This window comes from Mytilus galloprovincialis, chromosome 5 (assembly GCF_965363235.1).
Source record: "Mytilus galloprovincialis chromosome 5, xbMytGall1.hap1.1, whole genome shotgun sequence".
Taxonomy (NCBI): domain Eukaryota; kingdom Metazoa; phylum Mollusca; class Bivalvia; order Mytilida; family Mytilidae; genus Mytilus; species Mytilus galloprovincialis.
The window spans coordinates 82,608,371-82,629,868 of record NC_134842.1 but is presented as its reverse complement, the minus strand read 5'-3'; the positions used below and the strand labels follow the sequence as shown (position 1 = coordinate 82,629,868).

Genomic DNA, 21,498 nt, shown 5'->3' with positions numbered 1-21,498 from the left:
AGAATAAGATGTTTGTATGGGTTATAATTGAATAGTTAGAATTTTCTTTTGGGTTGTATGCATATAATAACTTCAGGGAGGTATTAAAATAATAATCATACTAAATATAACCTGTCTTTGTCATGTGCTTATTTATGGCTCCACCTGTCAACATTTCATGACGACACTAAGATGCATTGTTTATTTACAGAATAATTTTGAAAATTTGGAAGCAATTCGCACTAACAGGTTTGTCTACTAATTTAAATACCCTCTTAATTTAATATTCAATATTGAATATATTATTTAATCGAAGTAACATTATCAGGGTTCTCACTAAGGCAAGTCCATGAGTCCTGGACTCATCAAAATCTGTCTGGACTCACCATTTTCAAAACTGGTGAGTCCACAGATGCATCAAGATTGAAATATTTTGTATAAACTGAACACAGTTAAACACAAATATCATCATTTTATAGCAAAAGTTTAAAAGTGATCAGAATTTTAATGTCATTTATATTGCTCTGTTAGGAAATAGAGACTAAAATATTACATTATATTGCAATAAAATATTTTCTTCTTTCTTTTCTGTTGAACTCATCATGGCTAAAAATGACGAGTCCCTGGACTCGCCTTCAAAAATCCTCAGCGAAAACCCTTACATTATACATATCAACACAATGAATGTGTATCAAGATTAACTTTTCTCCAAAGTGTAGGCATATACTTGGGTGTATTGTTTTAATTACTGATCCAAGAATTGTGTATCAAGATTAACTTTTCTCCAAAGTGTAGGCATATACTTGGGTGTATTATTTTAATTACTGATCCAAGAATTGCGTATCAAGATTAACTTTTCTCCAAAGTGTAAGCATATACTTGGATGTATTATTTTAATTACTGATCCAAGAATTGTATATCAAGATTAACTTTACTCCAAAGTGTAGTCATATACTTTGGTGTATTATTATAATTACTGATCCAAGAATTGTGTATCAAGATTAACTTTTCTCCAAAGTGTAGGCATATACTTGGGTGTATTATTTTAATTACTTATCCAAGAGGTTGAATATTTCTTTTATGTTAAAATATTTTGGAGTAAATATATTTATATATGCTGAAAAGTTGGGTGGCTTATATGATATTAAAACATCGGCCTTATAAATGCTGAAATATTACGAAAGTTTGGGTAATTCCTTCTTCCATTTTTAAATTATTTGACAACACTGCTGATGGATTGTTAGACTTTAAAGCTGACATCAGTCTTTGCAATAAATTCTTTAAAACAGACACGAAATACGTTGACTGAATTTAATTTCTTTTGTCTTTGATTGGAAGGACAAATTTCCACTCTATTTGTTTCACTGGACCTGAAAGTTATTAAAACTTGCATTGGAAAGTTAATTGAATATTTATCACACAAATCATTAACAATTTACATATTTCATTTAAACAAAACTGTTATTCAGCGCTTAAACAATAAAGACTAAATTTTCCGCTATTTTTAAAAATGTCTCTTACCAAAATGAATTAGCGTGTTATCAAAGGACAAAATACAGCTTTGCATCAACCATAACTAAGGCTTTTCTACATCAGGAATAGATTACCTTAGCTGTATTTGGCAAAACCTCTAGGAATTTGGTCCTCAATGCTCTTTAACTTCATACTTTATTTGGCTTTTTAAACAATTTTTTGATTCGAGCATCACTGATGAGTTTTAATGGACGAAACGCGCGTCTGGCGTAAATATAAAATTTTAATCCTTGTATCGATGACGAGTTTATTTAGTTTATTTTCATGAATTCTTCAAATTTAACAGAAGAAGTGCCCAATACTTAATTTAGATGTCATACATATATGTCTTGAGTCCTATATGTTTTGCCTCCAACTCCATTTCAATGTTTTATTAACGTGAGTCATTGCCATTTCTGTAGAACCTGCGATTTTTGTCGCAAATGCGACACAAAGCGGTCTTACATTCCGCCGTCGTCGCCGGCTTCCACAAATATTCCCTCTGCGGTTAAAGTTTTTGATATTTTACAAACTTTCTAAAACTATCCTCGATTTCCACTAAACTTAGACAGAAGTTTGTTTATGATCATAAGAGATTTTCCAGAAGTAAATTTTGTAAATATTTAATTCCTGTTTTCAGAATATTACTTATAAATGGATTTAGTTTTTTCCTCCAGTTAACTTAACATACAGTCAGCAGTTAGATTTCTTAAATCATTTATTAGATTCATAAACCATCCTGGATTTTTACAAAACATGGACGGAAGCTTTGTACAATCAAACGATAGTATCTAGAGTAAAATCTTTAATAATTCTGTTCGCCATTTTTGATGAGCCTGCGACCAACTTCAAAAGTAGGAGAAACGTTGTTTATTTGTTGGACATGAAGAATAATATGTCATACTAGTAATGATATGATGTTTTCTACCTCAGGAATATATTACCTTGGCTGTATTTGGCCAAATTTTTAGGAATTTTGGTCCTCAATGCTCTTCAACTTTATTTAGCCTTTTTAACATGTATGATTCAAATGTCACTGATGAGTCTTTTGTAGACAAAACGCACGTCTGGCGTAAATATAAAATCCTAGTATCTATGATGAGTTTATTTGCAACCAGTGGGTCGATGCCACTACTGGTGGAGTTTCAATTCCCCGAGGGTATCACCAGCCCAGTAGTCAGCACTTTTGTGTTGTCTTGATTTATCATTGATCTATCAATTTATTCTTCAAAATGTAACCCTTTAAGTTGAATGGTCGTTCCCTAAATAAGATTTAAAAAAAAACATGAATAGCAAAATGTTCATAATTAAAAATTAACTGAGTGTTAACAAAACTTTGAATTTTTGAAATAATAAGGCTTTTCTATCTCAGGAATATATTACCTTAGCTGTATTTGGCATAACTTTTATGAATTTTGGTCCTCAATGCTCTTCAACTTCGTACTTTATTGGGCCTTTTTTTCAAAACATTTTTTTATTCGAGCGTCACTGATGAGTCTTTTGTAGACGTAACGCGCGTCTGGCGTAAATATAAAATTTTAATCCTGGTATCTGTGATGATTGATTTGTAGGTTTCCAAGAAGGTTATCAAATATCATAAACCCTTTTCCACATAAACATAAAACCACCGATAATATTAATATTTGTTACCTCACAAGATGAATCGTGAAACTTGGGAATGAGCATTTATTTCAATGGTTCAAGATGATATCTGGAATTTTATATATGTCTTAAGGAAGTTCGCTTGTCATGTGTTCGAATATTTGTCAGATTTTTGGAATTCTCTGGTTTTATTCTTTGAATGCATTAAATAATTTTGCCCATTGACCCCCATTTTTTTTTATAAATCTTTTTCATGTATCATTATAAGCCATTTGTTAAAGTCTTATATAATCGTTGTTATTTTTCAATAGTGTTTGAGAACTAAAACCTGTCAATGTTAAAGCTATGAAAGTCAAGAGAGAACATTTTCCCACCAAAATTGCAATGGCTTATATCTCGAAAACAAGCACATTGACCTATATTTAAGTTTTGTTCTTTTGGTTCCTTTAATTATCCCCCATCAATATATACTTATGTTATGAAAAGCTTGTTATTTTGAAACTGAGTAGCGAAAAATGGAGATGTGAAATGAGGCGAGTTTTTTTCTTAAATGTGCAATACGTTCAATAGGTCAACTATATTTACAGCATATTTGGAGTAGAGTATGGTATGCTTCTTCGTTTCTTGGATCATGTTGAATTGATGGGATAGTTGTAGAATAGCTTTATAATTAGGATTATCAATATCATATCAATGATTAGTAAAGAAGGCGAGACATTTCAGCGTGTGCATTCTTGTTGAATGTTTCAACTGTATTTCAATATAAACTGTTAACATAGAGAAATTCAGAACAAAAACAGTCTGATGGACAGCAACCTTGCTAATAAATTAAGGTGTATGCTTAGTAGAAGGCGAGACATTTCAGCCTATGCACTCTTGTTTAATCTATGTTTTGCGAATCAACAAAGTTTTGATTGTGAGAGTCCTTGACATTGCCCAGAACCATCTTGTGTCGTAGTAAATTATTTGCATATTAAAACGCGTAAAACAATCTATACTTAAACTTGTTATTCTTTTATATTAAACCTGTAGCAATATTTTGTTTTAGATTCCAATAATGTATTTGTCAGTAGTAGCCATTTTGATTGATGTTCTAGCTAGACAGTGTGAATCACAGCAAGTAGGTCTCGGTAACCTAATGTCTCCTGGATCTCCTTCCGGTGGAATGGCGGAACTACACAATATGATACCAAGCAATGTTGTAAACATGATATCAAATTCACTTCCGCAAGAGTACCGCCATCTGGTGCCTGGTTTCAATCAACCAACTGCCGGGTCAAATTCTGCAAGCAATTCAAATAATAATCACGTGCCTAATCTTGAAATTCCTAACTGGTTTCAACAAGGACCAACTAATTCAAAAACAGGAAATGGTTCACCCGGAAAAATGCAAGGACATGGCTCACCTGGTCAATCTGGTCATTCAACAGGAAATAGTCCCTCGGGTCAATCGAAATGGAACGGTCCCTCTGGTCAATCGAATGGAAACAATCCATCGGGAAATAGTCCATCGAGTCAAACCCAAGGGAATGGTCCTTCTGGTCAAACGGCAGGAAATAACCAACAGGGACAAAACAATGGATCACCAGCATTTTGGGAACCAGCACCCGGAACTGGCCCAGGTGGAATTAACACCGGAGCACCATACCGAAATACAATGGGACAAATGGCAAAAGCGTTTGCCCAAGACCTTTTGCAAGCAATGCACCTACCAAATTCTGTGATTTAAAATGAATACGTACATAAAGTATGTGTACTTTATAAATATATCTGTCTGCTCTGAAATGTTCCTTTTACTTTTGTGTCCCAGAATATGAATAAAGTATATGTAATTTTTAAATTTATCTTCCTACTCTGAAATGTTCCTTTTACTTTTATGTTCCAGAATATGAATGAAATGCACATCGAAAAGCATAACATTTTGGAAGGTGCAGTAGAACACACCAAGGTAACACTCGAATACTCTGAAAAAAATATATGGACAAACAAGGTTAAAAAAAAAATGTTATAATACACATAAGGCCAAAAAAAAATATGTGTGTTTCATGTCACCCTACCTTCTTACCTTTAAGTCTTAATAATAGCCAACATGAAAGATCTGTTGGTCATTAATCATTAAGCAACACTGAGTTAAAACAACATAAAATTAAAAAAAAATCTACCTACCTAACCTAACTCTTGTTTTTCAGATGTAACTGAAACCAGACATATTGTTCTATTTGACCTAACCAAAAAGCATGACTTGGCAATAATACAAAACGGAATGTCGTTTTACTAGTAATTTACGCACACAATCCACCCTATCTTAACAAAACGTCATAAAAGAAAAAAATCACTCAAAACCTGCACTGTGTCAAGTCTAACTACTTATAGTGTTATACATTTTTTAACTTATTATGACAAATGAAGTAGATTGTGATTGGAACAAAAATCTTTTTCGTGTATCTGCTTGATTTTAACAACAATTACTCTCTTTTCTGTTAAGTGCTTACATTGTGATTTAATCGGTCTGAAGAAGAAAAAAAAACATATTTCAAATGCAATTTTTGTTTACTCCTCCCTTAGTACCTCTTAATTGTACATTATTTAATGGTTGCATTACATATTAAGGATGTACACCTCTGAGGAGCCAGACATTTCTAGAATTTAACTTTTTTCTAAACCTGTTTTGGGGTTTATATGATTATAAAAAATAATTGGTGAAGAAAAAATCATATGGTTGTGCGCTTCTTTTTTTTTTTTGCTACGGCCCTCTGAAAGTACCCAATTTTGATGATTTTTCCATTTTTTCATCAAAAATTTACCTATTTTGGGCTATTATTGTGAAACAAATCACAGTTCCACAATCAATCTTTTTTTCATACTCTCAAAGGAGATGAAGGGGACCAGTCTGAATAAATTCAACTTAAAAAGATAGGTGTTAATATAAGAAAGTTTTATCATATTTTGATGCTTTTTCGTGTCAAATTTACCATATTGTCAATTTTGTAAATTTGTGATTATTCTCTGTTGAAAGAACAAAATGCATATTTTTTCAACTTCCTTGTGATAAATGATTGAAAAAAATACATATCTATGAAATTGGAAAAAAAAGTTAGACAAGATTTTAAGGTTTCTGGTAAAATCATTTTTTGTAGCCCTCACCCATTTTTCTCAAAATTTCACAAAAAAAAATTCATTACTCAAAAGCTACTCATTGGAAATACACAATTCTTTCACAGAGTCAAGTTTGATAATGATAATTATCAAATTCATTGTTTTTTTCCACTTATATCACATGTTATGGAAATAATTCCAGAACGAGATTTCAATGAGACTGAACGAAACTGAAATATCAGAAGAATACATCCTTAAATGTACTGACTATATAGGTGGGTCTAGATGATGCCTTTCATTTCTCTTTCTTCAATTGTTAGGCATTTTTTTCTCTATGCTTTATTTCATATCCATTTTTTTCTACTATTTCAAATATTTTTGCTCAATTTTTCTTTTGAATCTGTAAACCACCACCCACAACCTTATATGGGTATACATTTGTATGACACGTATTAGGTTATGTTTTTATGAATCATTTTCATTAATTTCAAAAGTACTAGTAGTTTATTAGTACAGTAATTTACGAGGTCATTCATAGGCAATTATTAAAAACGCAGACGACAACATTCGAATTTTTAAATGGAATTGTTTCGTGTCACGGTGTTGTCATCTTTTTTCAAACGTATAGTTTTCGTTTCAACCTATCATCCTTTTGTAACCATCTCATTCTTTTGTCAAAGGAAACATAATCTCATCAAGGCAGAAATTTAGTTTGAATTGGTATATGAATAACAAAGAAGATGTGGTATGATTGCCAATGAGACAACTCTCAAAAAGACCAAATACAACAGAAATTAACAGCTATACGTCACTGTATGGCTTTTAACAATGAGTAAAACTCATAAAGCATAGTCGGCTATAAAAAGCCTCGAAATCACAAATGTAAAACAAGTCAAACGCGAAAACTATTGGTTTAATTAATGCACACATGAACGAACGAAAAACAAGCATGAAACACAGTAACAAACTACAACCACTGAATTACAGACTCCTGACTTGAATGTGGCGGGATTGAACATTTAGAAGGATCCCAATCTTTAGCTGACATAGGACAGTGGTGTACAAGTACCATATAAGAACAAACTATAAAATTCAATTCTAATATGACATGCTTCTTTCGCTTTATGAATAAACCCATGGTCTAAATCCAATATTTTTTTTTGCACATGCGTATATTGACTACTGCAGAATAATGAATTTTATTAAATTGGCATGCATTTAATATCTTTCATTAACTTAAAACACTTCCAAACTCTTAGATGATGCACATTTTGTTACTAATTCATTTATTATGACTGTAATGTGTTGCATTCCGAAATTAACATATTTGACCTAGATACAACAACCGTTCATGCAGGCTGTTCAAAAACTCCTCCCTCTGAAAAAATCACAGTGTCAGCTGTTTGCTTCTTTACAAACAAAAAAGGGAGGTTCATGGAAGAGCCTACACAATAGAGTAACATACGCATCGGACATAAAATTTACCTTAATTGTCTAATCATATCTAAATAATTGATGCAAGCTATATTTTATTGTAGTTTTAACATGGGTAGGCATTATGTCCGTGTTATTTTAGCCATTACTGTCGCTCGGGCAAAAACAAAATCACGAATATAATGCCTACCCATGTTAAAACTACAATAAAGTATATCTTGCATCAATTTTTTCTTAATTGAAAAAGGCTTTGTACAGACCTGAGAGTACTCTCAGTTACTGACAGCTAGTTAAAAGCCAATAACGAATTAAAAAAAAGCATGCATCTGAGACTAAATTATCAATCAGTACATATCCAACATCCAAGGGGTTTAGTGAAAAGACGTCATTAACAGTCAGAGAAAAATATGATCTAGTGCAATACCAAAATACAGGAGTCGAAAGATTATAGAACTATGAAAGTACATATAGATTTAATATGAATATAACAATTATAGATAGTTTGCTTTTAATTTACTGAAAACAAAATTTAATATTGATACCAATAAAACATTAAAAAATCTAATGACAGTGTTGAATTGAGAAATTTTAGAAACAAATTATTTAACAGATCGATAAGTTTACTAGGATCGTTTCTAAAATTCAGGGAACGGTATACAACATATCCGTAAAAATGAAGATGTGTTTTCCCGTTTGAAATACGTTTTCTACAGGTACAACCAAACTTCATAGCCAATTCTTTATATGTATGACAGGTGTTACTATCTTCATTCTATAAAAATCAAATACATTTAGTTCCAGGCAGGATCAGAACCATAAAATCATTACAATTATCATTGTTATTACATACATTAATTAACATTTCGTCTAACATCTAGACATGTAATAATACATGAGTATATCACAGATTTCCGGGCTAGGCACGGCTCCTATTGCGGCTCCTATTGTTTGCTTATATAGCTGTCCATTAAAATCAAAAATGTTGTTCTCTAAAATTGATCTGAGGAGATAGATTAAATCATCCGTCGGTGGGCATTTGATTTTGTAATCTGATTTATCAAACTGATCATACGAAATTCTAACTGCCGATAATAATTCATCAATCGGGCAATTAGTGTACATTGATACTACATCAAAACTACAAAGCCAGCAATCTGCATTAGGCTTAATTCTTTCCAACTTGTATCTTAGATCAGACGTATCCTTTATATACGTGTGTTGTTTTTGTACCATAAGTACTAAAAAATAATCGATATAGCGTCCAATAAATTCTGTGACAATACCAATCTGAGATATAATTAGCCGACATGGCGGCATTATGTTATCAATGTTAAACCCATATTTATTGATTTTTACTAATTCCGATTCATTTAATAGGTGTATTTTAGGCAAGATATGCATATACCCAGGCCCATAATCAATTTGATTACCATTATTAAGGTAATTAAATGTGGAGTAATCTATAATACCTTTGGTGTACATGCCTTTGACATATGTATCGATATTACATCTAAGTGCTTTTAGGTCAAAGTTTTTCATTTTGGTGTAATGTTGTGTATTTAATTGGCGATCGCCTTCAAGAAGGTAATTGACCTTATCTAAAATAACAACATTGTTACTTTTATCGGCTTTCTTAATGATTAAGGATTCATTATTTAACAGAGAAGAAATGCCGGACCTCTGTGAAAGACTTAGATTGTTTCGAATTTGCATTGAAGATAAAACGTGCTTTGTATTAAACAGGTAATTCTCAAGGGTGTTGCAGGTTAAAGGTGGCGTATGTCCAGATTTAACTCTGAAGGGATGAATTTCATCCAAGTTACCATGATATAAGTAACGACATCTCATTTTTCTGGCTAATTCATCAAAATCATGTAATAAGTCCTGCTTTGCCCTTTTGACTGTCGGTGAAGGAATGAATTTCAAACCTCTGGATAAAACCAAATACTCGTCATCGGTTAATTTTCTATGCGAAAGATTAACAACCTGTTTTCTAGCTTGTGATAACATAAATTCTAGCTTACTTTGCTGCATTGCAGCTTTGTTTATCAGCCTTCGTTTATGTTTATTTCTTTTAGCATATTTCTTATAATGTCTAGCCATATCTGTGATCACAGAGACTAGTATCTGAAAGACTATTATCAATGCAATATCAACAGAACTCCAAGATATTATATTCCTGCATCACGTGATTTTTACCATGTGGAGCTTACATTTGAATACATACCGAATATGGAAAGTGAAACTACAATTCAAAACATAAAGTCGGAAGGCACAAATAAGAAAAAGAAAAGGGTTTTTTTTGGCAAAAGGTGCAGGTAAATTCTCTCCGTGTTCAAAATATACATGAAATATTTGCCACTGCCCCTTTTCTGTTCTATGAATTCTAACCCTGAGTTTTCTATCTGTTACTCCATGCCAAGAAATCCTCGCTAAAAATTCCGGTCGACCCCCTACGGCAGTCATTAGTAGCTAAAGATTTGATTTCATTGAAGAAATTAATTTATGACCTTCATGTACGTGCCGCTTACAGCCATATACCAAATAATCAATATTAATCATCCATGTAATTTGCTCTATGGGGTGTTTGCAGAATTTCAACGCAATTTCTTGGCATGGTCATATCAAACACCTACCAAAGCTGGTATGTATTAAAAATAACGAAAAGAGATATAACACTAAATAAGTAAATATCCAATAACAAAAATGCATAAACAAATAGCACCAACAGATCAAATAAACATGAAATTACGATTTGATAGTTCTCGCAGTTACTGAATATTTGTTTTAAAAAGCAAACAAAAACCCAATAAATAATTGAAAAAATTCATGTATCAGAGACTAAAATCAATTATGAGTATCCTAAAGTAAAACATAGCGTTCAATGCACTCCATGGGGACATCAAAAGCCGAGAGGTCTTAGCAGTTGAAGTACTGTATTACTAGCCAGTCAACACTGAGGTTGCGAGTTAGAATCCCGAACGGGCCAGAAGCACTAGACTCCAAACGCCCAATAGTCAATCAATCAATGCGGTAAACAAATCGGCGACACAGTGAATTGTTCTATTTATCGCTTCGGACGCAAGAAATTATTAAACGTGTTGGTTTCAATCTTTTAAAAACATGATCGACAAAAATTGAAAAAAACAACTAAAAAAAAAATGTTCTAGCAATTTTACATTACGGTCGAAAATTTTAATTAGCTAGATTATATTTGTATACAATTCATCAGCCGACATTATTTTAAAATATGTGTAACAATTCATGACCAATAATCTATTTTGTACAAATCAATTTATTTTTCTGTACAGAATTTTAAAACATCTTATATATACGAATTATCTAAAACTAGCACGTATGTACAGGTAAAACAACCGCACAACATTAATTTGTATATCTAACCACAATGTACTTAATAATGTTCAGGTAAATGAATGACTGTGATCAGCTTGTTGTCATGTACAGGTACGTTTTTTTTTTATTCCTCATTTTAATGTAAGAAGCTTGTCTAAAATCGGCGCTAAAAAATAATGACTTTATGTGTTTTATTTTTAGAAAAAGATAAATATATTAGTATTCTTATTATAGGTTTTTTAATGGTACAACATGTAAGGACCTTTAGAAATCGTTCAATGAACTTGAAATGAATGGCTCTTGATATTATGATTGTTGTAAAATTTGTTATAATATATTTCATGCAGAATAGAGAATGGGTATGGCATTTTTTTCTTTCTATGAGAACAAATCATTTCTTTTGGCAAACATGATTATGCTTTATGACAATAGAGAATATTAGTCTATATAAAATGAATTACAGTTAATGTCTCTGAAATACGATCTACAGCTTTTGCTTTTTTTCCATGCATCTTTTACGTTTTTTTTTGTATAGTTTTCAATTGATAAATAATATTCATATTTTCATTTTGCTCTCTGGTAAAACGATACAAAATTTAATTTGATTTTTGATTTTTTTTTTCTTTTTCGCTCTTCTATTTAGGCTACTTTGGTTTTTCAACTTAATTGGTTTTCCAAATTGTGGTCTCGAGCGAGTATTAAAATTATTATCATTCATATTTTTAAAATATGATTAATATCTCCCTCAATCGGTAAAAGAAAAGAAACAATCCACGTTTTCACAATTTCTGTATATCTATTAGAACACCATTAAAAAATTTAAAAGATAGTTTCAGACTGCTGTACCCATATTTTGACTATTTTATTTATTATTTCTGTTAAGTTCACGCAGCATTGTAATTATAACAGAATTTGATGAGACTGTCATCAAAGGGAGAAGTTTAGTGCTATAAAACCAGGTTTAATCCACCATTTTTTACTTTTGAAAATGCCTGTACCAAGTCAGAAATATGACAGTTTTTGTCCATTCGTTTTTGATGTGATTTGTCGCTTGATTTTGCCATGTGATTATGGACTATCCGATTAGATTTTCCTCTGAGTTCAGTATTTTTGTGATTTTACTTTTCACAATTGATCCCTGTATAGTTTTCGCAAGAATTTATTTTGTTACATGTTGGCATAAATCTTAATAAAATAATTGATTTGGCGAAAAAGACAATAAAAGATATTTCAACATATTTGATAAATAACTTTTGGGAATAAGTCATTTTGATGTGTTAATCAATAAGTTTGATATATAACAACCGATTTATCATAATGTAATGTAGATATGTTGATAAACAATTCTGCATTAAAATTTGAGTAATGTTAAGTTTTTTAAAAGTTATTTCTCTTAGTTTTTTAAGGCAAATTATTTAATTGTTTAAATCATTTCTGATATAAGTTGGTATTTATAAACACAAAACGCTAACTGAACATCAACTAGTTAGAATGTTATCCAAAGTAGACTATAATTGATTGATTGATTGGTGTTCAATGCTACTTAAAACAGTTTTGTGCTATTCCGTGGCGATCAGCTTTAAAGGGGGGAACCAGATTGCTCGGAGAGATCCACCGACGGACGGTAGGGAAACTACCAATTCTAGTTAATTAAGATTGGAGTTGAGTGCACTTGTTGCGTGTGAGAATCAAACTCACAAATTCAGTCTTGACAGGCTAGTAACGGTAACACAATGTTTGATTCTCTTTTGTCGTTTGATGTAATATTCTGTTTGAGCAAAATATCCAGATCTAGAGAAGAAATGAGAACTGTGGATAATGAAAAGTACAACTACAATCAAAACGGTTTTTAATATTTTTAACAAAACGTAAGCGGGGTATAGCATTATAACACATACTTTTAAAAGGGAAACAGTTTGTACCCATGGGAAATTATTCTATTTGTCGATCTTAATATAACCTTTCATTTATGATAACTATATACTAGTGATTTTATTAATTCTGATATTGTCAATTTTGTTGTGAAAGGGAATCTGAAACGTTAAAAATATTGTATGAAAGAGAACTATATGAATTGAAATAGTGTTTGAATCATTCAATTTCTGTTTTTCATTTAGGCACTAGAATCTTTGAAAAACAATAATTCAAGATGTATAAAGAGTTTTTCATAATTCTAATATCCATCCAGTGTCTGACATTTGCTTTGCCAACACCAGGAGCTGGCATTGGAAAAAATGGAATAGCAGATTTAATGCAAGACATCGCAAAGTTTGTTCCAACAGAGTACCGGAATTTCATCCCCGGATACATACCACCTAACAAAGGGAAAAAAGAAAAACAGACTGGTGCTGGGACAACGATTAAAAAACAAAAGGATATCGGCGCTATAACAGACCAATTTACCAAAGACCTTCTAACTGTGATAATGGCATGAGGGGGAACTTGTTTTAAAAACATCATTGCATTTTCATTGAATAAAGCCGCTGTACTATGTAGACAGTATTGAAATAAAAGTCATATTTTCAAAAAATTGAAAAAATAATGACATATTTTGTTCTTGATTAGAAAAGAAATGATGTGATTTAAACACTCATTACACCAAATAAATACAGAAACAAGAAAAGGTCAAAGGAACACCGCTTAAGATGCTTTCTTCATCTTCTCCTCAAAAAATGAAAACATCTAGTATTAATTTTATGCGATGGAAGCGCATTTCTGGATATTTACTTTCACCAGTAACACACCAAGCCGAATATTTTAAAGCCATTGTTGTAAAAATGAAAACAACACGTTATAAATTCCAGGCGTCCGTAGCGCTTTCCTGGATAACCCTTCATTAGGAAAGCTCAAAGCCAAATATTTAAAAGCCAAGGCTGCATACGAACCAAAATAAATGAAGAGTTGTATGACAACAAAAGCACATAAAAACAGCCAAATCTATCTAAGGTAGTTGAAAGTTGGAACCGTAATATCTTTATAATTATCAAAATTTACGTTTTGTAATAAATCGTTCCAGAACCAACGTATTGACAACTGAGCTGATGTAACTCTTGTAATATTGAGGTTTTCAACATAGAACAATCCTTTAACCTGAGAAACAATATAATAAGACCACAACAGCGAAAGTTTAAAATCTTCATCCATTGAAAAATAGTTTATTTGGTTACAGACGACTTATAAAAATGAGCAGGTGTGGTATGAACGTAATGAAACATCTTGCTATAAGAGACAAAATAACATAGAGAACACCGTTAGACTTTCAACAGTCCACATGAAAACAAAATAACAGAGATAACCTACGGCTTTCAACCGTGTACATAAAGACAAAATAACAGAGATAACCGTACGGCTTTCAACCGTGTACATTAAGACAAAATAACAGAGATAACCGTAATCTCTTTATAATTATCAAAATTTATGTTTTGTCATAAATCGTCCCAGAACCGACGTATTGACAACTGAGCTGTTGTAACTTGTAACACTTGTAATATTGAGGTTTTCAACATAGAACAATCCTTTAACCTGAGAAACAACATAAGACCACAACAGCGAAAGTTTAAAATCTTCATCCATTGAAAAATATTTTATTTGGTTACAGACTACTTATAAAAATGAGCAGGTGTGGTATGAACGTAATGAAACATCTTGCTATAAGAGACAAAATAACATAGAGAACACCGTTAGACTTTCAACAGTCCACATGAAAACAAAATAACAGAGATAACCGTACGGCTTTCAACCGTGTACATAAAGACAAAATAACAGAGATAACCGTACGGCTTTCAACCGTGTACATTAAGACAAAATAACAGAGATAACCGTACGGCTTGTAACCGTGTACATAAAGACAAAATACCAGAGAGATTGTTGTACGGCTTCCAAACAATGCACATACAGACACTATAAAATAGAGATAATTATATGGCGTTCAACAGTGCACATACCGACAAAATAACATAGCGATCACCGTACGGGTTTTAACAATACACATACCGACTCAATACAAAAAAGATTACCGAACGGCTTTTAATCGACAAAATAACACAGCGATGACCGTACGGCTTTCAACAGTGCATATATATACAGACAAAATAACATAGCGATCACCTTACGGCTTTCAACAGTTTCCATAGAGACACAATAATATATATATATAGAGTACGGCTTTCAACAGTGCACATACAGACAACATAGCATAAAGATCACCGTACGGTTTTAAACAGAACACATATAGACAAAATAACATACAGATTACCGTACAGCTTTCAACAGAACACATACAGACAAAATGCAAATTACCTTACCGCTTTCAACAGTGCACATACAGACAAAATAACATAGACAAAAAAATAACATAGAGATAACATTGCGGTTTTCAACAGTGCACATACAGACAAAAAAACATACAGACTTATATATACAGAATGTATTGTCAACCTTGTACATTAACATCATTGATACAGAATGTATTGTCAACCGTGTATCAACATCCCTGCTGGTGATCTGATGGATAACATCTGTTGGTTCAGACGTACTGAATATGAATATTTCTGTAACTGCATCTTGCATTTATTTGTAGGATCCTTTACAATAGATAATTCAGCTGATATTTAACAACTCCATCTTTATGTCTTATATATCATGTACTGTATTACGACGCTAGATTAAAACTGACGAGGATAGGTAACACCCGGCCACCGAAAGCTTTATTATTGTAGAGCATAAATGGTCGAGTGGTCTAGCGCGTCGGGGATAGTGGAAGGCAATTTGGTGCCACGATATATGAGTAGCATGAGTTCGAATCCCTGCGAGGGAAGAACAAAAAATTTGGATCTAACATTGTTGGGCTGATGTTTAGACGAATTACATATACAGAATGTACTATCAGCCTTGTGTCACCATCACTGCTGGTGATCTGATGGATAAATTCTGTTGCAGAGTCGTCACTGCTTGAGACGTACTTATTAATTTAAATGACTGAATAATATTCAACGATGAATATTACTGGGCTATGGATCACATAATTCTGATACAGTACACTACAAAATATAATTTATAACCAGTCTGAAAGGGTACAACATCACAAAAAAAAGCAATAAAATGAACAAATCTTACAACAAATATTTCAGATAATAGCATGAACAGATATCCTTCATCAGCATAGTCAGTATGATCAAGATGTACAATGAATTATATCAATCTATTCTGATTATAAAAAACTATAACAATCTTGAAATCTATACAATTTTACCAGAACATTATAGAGACGGTAGTACAATTCTTAAATATCCAAAGACGATGCAAAGATATACACACATTAAACATAATTATTTGATTTGCGATATGAAATGTACAGTTGTGTCGGATACAGATCTTTATAATACAAATAAACGTACTGTTTTTATTAAGAAATGTAAAGTAAACTTTTCAATACAAAATTATGGCAGAAACTATCATTGAAATAAAAACAGTTTAATTCCATTTGAAATCTGTTAAACATTAGTTTCTATACACTTATTTATAGTTTAAAATGGTCAACCCTGATGTACAATACACTTCAACTGGAATATAACTGATTTCATTACAGTAACAATTTTTGCCAGAATTTAGTGTTAAAACTTAAACTTTGCATTCGAAATGAGAAAAAAAAAATCCCAACACATTGTTTATTTTTATTTCAAAGATGTGTAAAGTAATTATTGAAGCTCTTTTGTTTATAACTTATACGAATTGAAAGAAAGAAAAATGATCTCATCTTTTATCAACTGAAAGACGAATTAGATGATTCCATCACGGGTTTATACTTTCTATTTTAAAATTTAAAATTAATTGACATTATTTGAATAGCACATTTCAGAAAGGGTTGTAAAGCAGCCTTGGACGTAACTAATTACAATATAGCACGGGATTAACTATAACTAACGATAGACTCGGTGGCGATACGAATGCTAAATTCACGTTTCAATCGTTGTAAGTTTGGTTACGTCAGTTAAGGCTGTTTTAAAAGTCATTTGTACCAGATTTGATATTTACGACAAACATTTTTCTGAAGCTGAATAATCGATAGATAATTTAAGACATTAAAATTCCATGAGGTATTTAGGTAATTCAAACTAGTTAACTATGCGACTTTTTCAACATTCGCCACTCCACTATACATAGATTTCTTGTGACGTAATCATACTGAGTTCAAAAGGTCGGCCGCCATCTTGTAGGGCACGTCATCAATTGTTTACCTTGGTATCGAGAAATATAAATCGCCTTAAGCTTAGAATAAATAACACAATGGTTAATACCTGTGTTATTTATAACTGTCAAAAAAGATCAGATCGAGGGGAAGTCAAAAGATCGTATCATGCTGTTCCGAAAATTGTTTTAAGCCACGGAGAAATGTCCAAAGAATTACTTCAGATGTCGATATACATAACGCCGTAAGAGAGATAAATCGTATTATTTATGATAGCGCTTTCAAAGTGTTTGGACAATCAGTTTCTATTCATAAAAACATAGATCGTCAAAATCGGCCAAATAATACAATGGTTCGATGAAAAATACAAAAACGCCCGAAAAAGATAATTACGTCACCAAACGGATGCAAACAGAAGTGCACGTGAATACGTGATTTCTAGAAATGCTTATAATAAATTGAAACAAATAACCAAGTACAATTATCAGAGGAAAAAGGTACTTGAATATTGAAGGATTGCAAAAACCAATCCAAAGAAATGTTGGTCAATCTTAACACCAAAACAAACAAATCAAATTGTGTAGTGGACAACGAAGAAATGTTTAAGGTTCATGTGGATCCTTTGGCTAAAATGACCATATTTTCACCTCAAAGTTTACTCTGAGTACAGACAAATCTGTGCATCTGGAAAAAAGTGCAGGTAACGATGAAATTGTAGGTGACATGTTTTCGTCATGTCCTTTTTTCGCACCTATTTTTATACTTGGTTAAACTTGGGATTTGATATCGGAATAAATCCAGAAAATTGGACTGCTTGGTTAGTTATTCCAGTTCCTAACAGTGATGATCTGAATCCGATTAATTATCGACCTATTATATAAGTAAGCATCTTTTCAAAGTTGTTCACTAGTATTCTAACTGACCGTTTGTTATCGTGGTCTCAGGACAAAAATCAAACAATAGACAACAAGGTTGGATTGCAGCCATGACGTGCGACTGTTGACGCTATATTTACTCTACATAGAACTATTTCACATACTCTCCAGTATAAATGAAAAGTATGTAGAATTTCGAATGGCGTTTGATATGGTCTGGTGGAGTACTATTAGAGGCTTTTGATAACCATCTTGGCTTAAAACAAGGCGAACTCTTATCTCTCTTACTTTTCGTATTTTTATAAATGAAATCATTCAAGATATCTCCGCTGATGTAAACGAGGGTGTCATATCTTTGAATTGAATTCTTATATATCTTATACTTTTTGCCGACGACACCGATTTATTTGGAAAAACACCGACTGTTTTGCAACATTTATTTGATAAACGTTTACCTTACTACAATAAATGGAATATCGAAGTAAACGATGAGAAAACCAAAGTAGTGGTATATAGAAATGGATTTTGACAAGTAGAAACTATTTTTTTACTATGATAACAAGAAACTGCAAGTTGTTAATTCATATGTGTACCTTGGTATATTATTACATTACAACGGAAAGTTTCTATATACTCAAAAACGTTTAGCACAACCGGAAACTAGAGCCATACCATCTCTAATGAACTCTCTGAAACAATTCTTTATCACTACAGAAGAACCGATATTGTTTTTGACAGTATGGCTGGATCCGTATTATGCTATGAAACAGACATACGTAGTTTCCATCTTGCTAAAGATATCGAACTTATGCACAACCGTTTTTGTTTTAAATTGGGTCGAAAATAATCAACATGTTGTTTATATGGCGAACATGACCATTTAATGCTTATATGGCGAACATGACCACTCAATGCTCTTCAACTTTGTACTTGTTTGGCTTTTCAAATATTTTGATATGAGCGTCACTGATGAGTCTTAAGTAGACGAAACGCGCGTCTAGCGTACTAAATTATAATTCTGGTACCTTTGATAACTATTTACCTCTTTTATTGTTAGAAAAAAAAAATGAAATATTTGTAACATATTATTACAAATAAACCAAAAGTTGTATACGATGTGTATAAACTCTTGTATGTCGATGCTTCCAATGGTTATGTAAATTGGGCTTCAAATATTCGGGATATATTTTATCAATACATGATCGTGGGTTAAATTATGTATGGCTAAATCAAGATGCTAGCACAATATACATGATATATATATAAATAGTATTAAAACTCGTACTTAAGATCATTAGTTGCAGAATTGGTCAATAACTATTCAGGAAAGTAAGTAGTAAACTGTATTTATATTGTAGATTTAAAAACTAACTTTTTATATTGAAAAATTTATCTCTTATATAACTAAAATGTTAGTCTGTTAACAAAGATCGTTATAATAATATTTCTAGAGAAAATCGTTTATGTAAATGTTGTTAAATGTGTGTTATTGAAGAAGAAGACCATGTTGTTCTTGTTTTTCCAGCTAATAAATCTGTACGAACACAATTTTTACCAAAGTATTATTGTTATTCATGTTATTGGCCAAATGATCGCAAACCACAAGCTTTTAGTTAGTCTCTTACGACCAAATAATGTTATTATATAAAAGCTGCATGGAATATTTATACATATCAAGGCTGCTAATAAAACTAGCCCCCTAATCAGACAGGACAGGAAAATATTGGTTGAGATAATATTTAATAGAGGTAGTGAAATTTAAGCAAAATCTTGTGTAGTGTAGATTAAGTTCCTACATTTTATAGATGTTGGTTATTAGTATACATGAGTGTATACAGATTACACCCAACAAATAAACTTATATCTATTAATCTATGTCTGTTTATTGCATATAACGGTGATTGAAAAGAAAAAGCTATTTAAGATACACTGATTATGTAGTTGAACAGAGATATCCTTTTCTTGAGTTGTCATTTCGTGTGGTGACGAACACTGTTTTATTCAACTCCTGTGAGGTGGGCATACATTTGCAGTATTTACTCAGATACAAAACTGAGTAACATATGAAACATCTGCTAAAAATCATGTTAATATAAAATAAGAAGATGTGGTAGTATTGCCAATGAAAAAACTAAATAACAAAAATGACACAGAAATTAACATCTATAGGTCACCGTACGGCCTTCAACAATGAGAAAAAGCCCATACCGCATAGTCAGCTATAAAAGGCCCCGAAATTACCATTTATAACAATTCAAACGAGAAAACACAAACAGACGACAACTACTGTACATCAGATTTCTAATAAGGTTTGTTATAAGAATTACAATTAATATATTTGCATAACGGGTACTTCACTTATAAAATTTTGTAAACATTGCGTCAACATATTGAAACACATGAATTCAACATTCCGTTTTTATTTTACAGGCAATTGTTTCTTACACAAAAAGGATAAATTACTAAGTAAGAAATTCCACTCTTGCTCTATTTTTATTTTAACGCTGATTCACTATCAATGTTCTGCTCTAAAAGAGGGACGAAAGATACCAAAGGGACAGTCAAACACATAAATATAAAACAAACTGACAACGCCATGGCTAAAAATGAAAAAGACAAACAGAAAAACAATAGTACACATGACACAACATAGAAAACTAAAGAATAAACAACACGAACCCCATCAAAAACTAGGGGTGATCTCAGGTGCTCCGGAAGGGTAAGCAGATCCTGCTCCACATGTGGCACCCGTCGTGTTGCTTATGTGATTACAAATCCGGTAAATAGTCTAATTCGGTAGGTCACATTCATGAAAGGGAAGGGGATTGTAGTTACGACGTAAGGTATACAATTTGTTTTATTGCAACTTTTATTTCATGCTATCATTACGTATATTTAAAGAGGTAAAATTTAGACACTTTTTTTTTTATCGTTCTGATATATCTCTCTTCTTTTCCATATACAACTTCTCGTCCTATCAGATTGCTTGCATTTGCTTTCTAAGTTTCATAGTACATATTTTTTTTCGTGTACCAAGTAACGATGCATGAATGACCACATGCTTAACATTTCATTGTATGTTAATTGATATATTATAAAGTACCACTTGCTATTTGGAGTTTGTGTTTCAAATTGAAAAAAAAAAAGAGTTCGTATTTAGTTTTGACATTTGCTTGGTAATAGCGATCAGTTGTTTACTCTCCTTACGGAACTTGGTCCCTTTCATCATGATTTTTAAAAACGTTATAATATCTGGAGGGAATGTGCCATCAATATCTTTATTCTTATAAAGCGTATTGTTTTTCTTTGAAACATACAAAACAAACTATAATGTAATAGTTGATTCATTGCTAGTTGATTGTGATGCCTATATGCAAGACTATCTATGGGCCACATTCATGTACTTTTTTTTTTAACTTAACATTCTTCAGGTGGTATGCTGTGAAACTAACGAAAAAT

The 21,498-nt window shown here is 32.0% G+C and overlaps 1 long non-coding RNA gene across 1 annotated transcript; it reads left to right on the top strand.

Moving 5' to 3' along the window:
• Positions 1–10,999: 10,999 nt before the first annotated feature.
• Positions 11,000–13,470, top strand: LOC143074779 (uncharacterized). Its single transcript, XR_012978078.1, has 2 exons — positions 11,000–11,088; positions 13,095–13,470. It is a non-coding gene; the product is annotated as an uncharacterized LOC143074779 (long non-coding RNA).
• Positions 13,471–21,498: the final 8,028 nt, after the last annotated feature.